Source organism: Penaeus japonicus, unplaced genomic scaffold (assembly GCF_977035675.1).
Source record: "Penaeus japonicus unplaced genomic scaffold, GWHDUDI00000001_assembly GWHDUDI00000007, whole genome shotgun sequence".
Lineage (NCBI taxonomy): Eukaryota > Metazoa > Arthropoda > Malacostraca > Decapoda > Penaeidae > Penaeus > Penaeus japonicus.
Genome location: NW_028234409.1, coordinates 858,814 through 863,835, shown reverse-complemented (window position 1 = coordinate 863,835; position 5,022 = coordinate 858,814). Strand labels below are relative to the sequence as shown.

The 5,022-nt window shown below is 36.3% G+C and overlaps 1 long non-coding RNA gene across 1 annotated transcript in view; it reads right to left on the bottom strand.

Annotated features, from left to right (window-relative positions):
- LOC122242566 (uncharacterized) overlaps positions 1-1,386 on the bottom strand; it is a 1,459-nt gene extending 73 nt beyond the window's left edge. The window contains exons 1-3 of the long non-coding RNA XR_015191123.1: positions 1,209-1,386; positions 525-721; positions 1-384 (exon numbers count right to left, since the gene is read on the bottom strand). The exon at positions 1-384 is cut by the window's left edge and continues 73 nt beyond it. This is a non-coding gene — a long non-coding RNA (uncharacterized LOC122242566). The remainder of the gene's footprint in view (positions 385-524; positions 722-1,208) is intronic.
- Positions 1,387-5,022: the final 3,636 nt, after the last annotated feature.

The window sequence follows — 5,022 nt, the reverse complement described above, 5'->3', positions numbered from 1 at the left end:
GAAAAAAAACACTGATTGACAAGGTTTCTGACAAGGTCTTATTTCACTTATAAACAATGATAAGGTAAATGTTTGATATGACGGTTCCTGATACCAAAAATAATTACTGCAATTTACTATAAGCAATTCTTTTTAATATACAGGTAATATACAGTAAGTAGAAATATGCTTAAAGTGGAAATTAATGATTCATCCAGAAATTCTCTGACTGCTAAGCCATCCTAAAACCATTGTTCACAAACATTTTCTGACATCAAACCCTAAACGATTATCATTATTTTCGCAGTGCACTGCATCATGCTCTAGTTCATATGTGTCTTCTTCTTTGGCAATATCAATATTCTCAGTTGTGGCTAGATTATGCAACATAACACAAGCTGCAACCTATTAAAAATAAAAGAAAATATGTATCAGCACCATAGTTTAAATTCCACACACCCATACATTAGTATATACATTTTATATCATATTTATACTAATAATATTTTGTATAACCAGCATTATTTTGAAAGAATAATAATTACCTCTGCCATCTCTAGCTGTGGGTAATTTTCTGCTGATTTTCTGAAGCAGGTTTCTGGTGCACTGCTTTGGCAGTTGATAACGTTTCAAGAACTCCTCCTCTGACTGCATGACAACTGGATCCTTCTATCTCTCACCACTAAACGTGGCAGACAGACCTCCTCCACTTCCTCAACTTGGTCCACATTACCATTATTACCTATAATAAAGAGGATTCACACAATAGTACACAATTCCCAAATATACATAAAGCATGGAGGCCACAAAATTGCTTCATAAGGTCATATTCTGAACAACTAATTGATAGCAATAACTTCATATATATATATCATTGCACATAGGTTTCATTACGTCAAATAATAATTTAAAAAACTGACTCAAATCCTATATCAATTTATTACTTGGCAAAAATGTAAATTATGATTTTCTATTAAATGTGACATCAAGTATAGGAGTTTAATGATTCTGCACAAACTAAGTACATTAAAGGATGACAATACCATGATGAAATACAGTTTAATGACTGATTTCCGTTTTTCTAATAACTATTTTTAAGTGGGAGTGATAACAGCTGATGAAGCAAGAAAACCGCGATACTGGACACGCTACAGGCTGACAGTACCTTCCCCTCACTGGTCTAAATATGTCTATTAATGCACGTCAACCACTTCTTATGTGCTTCTTACCTTCTTAAAAATGTTATTGGTGTCGTTTGTTCAGCATTGAAGTTGACTTTTGACGCACGAAGTCGTAGATAAGAGCTCAGGAGACAGGTTTCGTTTTTGATTATTCGTGGAACGCTGTTGATGTGTTCCAAAATTCAATGGTGTCAACAAAAGTCTCCGACAAAATATCTGATGATTAAGAGACACTTTGCAAAGCCTGTTATGGTATGAATTAAAATACAGTCGGTTCATATAAATGTTTTAGTTTTATTAGAGAAGAAGCTTTTTGTTTTTTGTTGTAATAATTTCGATTCGGGACGGCTCTGGGGAGGGTTAGCCGATCGCATTTTTTTTCGTTAGGGTGGCTATAATATCTTCGGGCGAGCCCAAACAAATTCCGTTTAACTAATCCGATTTTTCATATTCGGGTTGGTAAGGTATTCGTTCGGGCCGGTACGAAGTTTAAAAAAACGGCCCTATAAGTCATAGGTGGCTTTGCTTAAACCATTGGTATTTAGTTAATTTGGAAGCACTAGCTTGTTGACCTAGCTTACTTCAGCTTTCTTGAAATTCATAACATTTTTAGTGTATGTTACCTGAAAAAATATCTTTATTATTCAATAGGAGGTAATCTTCTTATATAAAAAAAATAATTGTATATAAAATTACTGATGACAAGCCGTTACCTTGCTTTGGGAACCAGTGTTGAACTACAAACGGTTAAATGTTTCTGACAAAGCAAACAAGGTAAGTATACATCCCCACCCGTTGACATACCGGTAAATGTATCCACAAGGTATTTAAATCCATGCAGCTATAGTAATAATGCACAATAGCATTAGTAAAATCAGTGGGAAAATACTACTTAGCACTAAAGTATTGCTCTCTCTCCATCCAGGATTCGATTTTAGGAATGAATGTATTGTTATAATATAACCATACTCTTCAGCATATCTTTTCCTATATCAGCATCACCTTTCAGTGCCCTATAATCTAACCCCCTGCCTCTAGAAACCATTGCATTTTCTTGGCAGAGTTCCCCCTTTCATAAGCATTTTCCTGCCCACTACAGCCATCGCCATTCCTCTTGCAACACCGTCTGCCTCTTTGTTTCCTGTCACCACTTAAACCAATCCTTTGGCTTTCCACTTTAGACTCCATGAGACCGAGCCTGTTTTCCAGTCTAACGAGTTCGTCTTATTTTAACAAAAGGATCACACAGATCCACAGTCATGCTTTCCTCATTCAGCAAGTTCTGCAAGCAGTGTCTTTCTTTTCAGAACATTTTTTTCTTCATTTTGACTGGATTTCGCTGGAAATGTTTGTTGCATTCTTGAGAGAAGAGCGTGTTGGTGGCAATAAAGTAAAATGGTAGAAGTCTGTCTCTTCCAGGATTTTGTTATACACGTTACGACAGAACATAACATTTTTAATCTTTGAAACTTATTGTACCTTTAGTCAGCAGTAATGCTGAATATAAATGATAGGTTCATATTAAAAATATCGATTTTGAAAAAAAGATAATTTTTTGTTGAATATATTAAATGTAGATTATGTTTCAAGTTTGCACAAAAAATACGAATGTTAAAGCGAAATTCACCTTCCAGCAGCACTTTCTTTCCTTCTTTTCTACTCTCCCTCCCCTCCTACTTCCTACTACCTTCGTAATTAGTACTCACCCGCTGTCTCTCCGCTACATGACCAACGATTTTATTTCAAAATAACCCATTTGTTATTTTAACCTATAAACATATCATTAAGTAGTCAATTTTGATTAATCAACAGATATACGTAGTTTTAGGAGACAAAACGTGGGTTAAGATACCAAAGAAAATCTTTTCTTTCATGTTTTCATGCTCTCGAGAGCTATCCAGGTGTTTAATCTTACTTACTTTAAAATCAAGAATAATAAGTCAATCTATTTAATGTTACTTACTTTAAAATCAAGAATAATAAGTCAATCTATTTAATGTTACATACCTTAAAATCAAGACTAATAAATCAATCTATCCAGTTCTTCAACTTCTGATTCGCCTGCACACACGAAGGAGAGATACGCACGCATGTGTACCCGACAAGGGAGGGAGAATGAATTGCAAAAACATCTAGTTGAACGTTAACACCAAACACTTTTATGTGAGAAAAGAGAATGACGCAAGTTTAGGAATGCGTTGAGGAAAAAACTAAGAGGACAATATATATCCTGAATATATGTGATAAAGAGAAAGAGAGAGACAGAGAGCGAGAAAGACACAGACAGGTTGCATCCCATGTACAGGCTATCTAGTTTTTCTTTCCCGTTGCATCTCAATATTTGAGCAATGAATCAAGCATATAAGAACGCATTTTTCACGCACGTTGTATATTCTACACATCGAGAGCTGCTGCCAGATACATCTTGCATGCATTGATGCTTCTGCGATTTATTGTTCATGCACGATTTAACCGCTCTCGTGTTTTGAAAATCCTTTTACAACGCACACACTCACACACACACACACACACACACACACACACACACACACACACACACACACACACACACACATATATATATATATATATATATATATATATATAGAGAGAGAGAGAGAGAGAGAGAGAGAGAGAGAGAGAGAGAGAGAGAGAGAGAGAGACTTTCATAGAACCATCCCGCACACTTTCTCCTCTCTCTCTGTTTGATCGTCAATCTGTCGATGAAGCTCCGAATCAATCAGTGAAAGGGAGAAAGATGAAGAATAAAGGTATCTCTCTGCTTACGTATTTACGCGATACACAGCCAGCCAAAGAATGCTCCCTCCTGATCTCAGCTGACATAATATCGCGTGGGAAGATGAACAACATCTTGGAAATAGTATTTACAAAAACAAATACACTTGATGTGAAACTTTTGTGATTCCTCTTTCCCTTATGAGGAATATGATGTACGTGTGTGTAGCATTGTTATCACTATTATAATTCGAATGTTTACTTTTGATTAGTCATGTAATAATCATGATGATTATGATTTTATAACAAATTGTAATGAATATCGGATTAACACCTAGGGTAGAAATATATTAAAGGAGGACTTGAGAAAGCAGGTGGAGGCAGACAGCAAGTGCCAGGAGGAGGAGACCTCAGAGTGCCTTCTTTCTTTCAGCGTGTGAAGGTAATAAGTGTTGCCCTTTCGATTCAAGGATTGCACAAAGGAGAATAGATCCTTGTAAAAAGAAGTGGACACTAATACGACTGTAGTACTTGTTGCAAAGTAAATTTAACGAGAGCTCAGGGAACAATACGATGTTGCTTTTAAACATGCAAGAGGGAAGGTTTCCATCAGTGTTGCGTAATGCTAGGGCTGTGACGTCATCGGGCATTTGCGTAAACAAAACTTAAGTCGGTTGCCATGGTGATCGGCTCGCATCATCGATGACGTCCGAGATTACATTAAACGTTCAATTCCAGACAGTAGACAAGCATTTAAAGTGGTATATGATTTTCTGTCCTTTATTGGTGTGAATAAAAAGATACACCTACACTTTATTCAGAAAAAAAATGAATATTATATACCACAGACACAACTCGTACACTGATATCCTTCGAGAACACAGGATAAGGTCCCTCTACCTTCTGAGACCTTCCTTGGGAAGTGGGGGGGGGGGGGGGGCGGCATAATAAAGACCATGAAGGAGAGAGAATAAAATCCAAGCAACATGTAAAAAGTACCTTTGTTGAGAGAAAGAGGGGGGATGAGGGAGCAACAGTAATAAGATAGAAGAAAAAAAAAAAAAATCTGATAAATATGCAAGGTATCAGAATCCCCTTCTAATTTAATTCTTCTCCCTCTAAGATC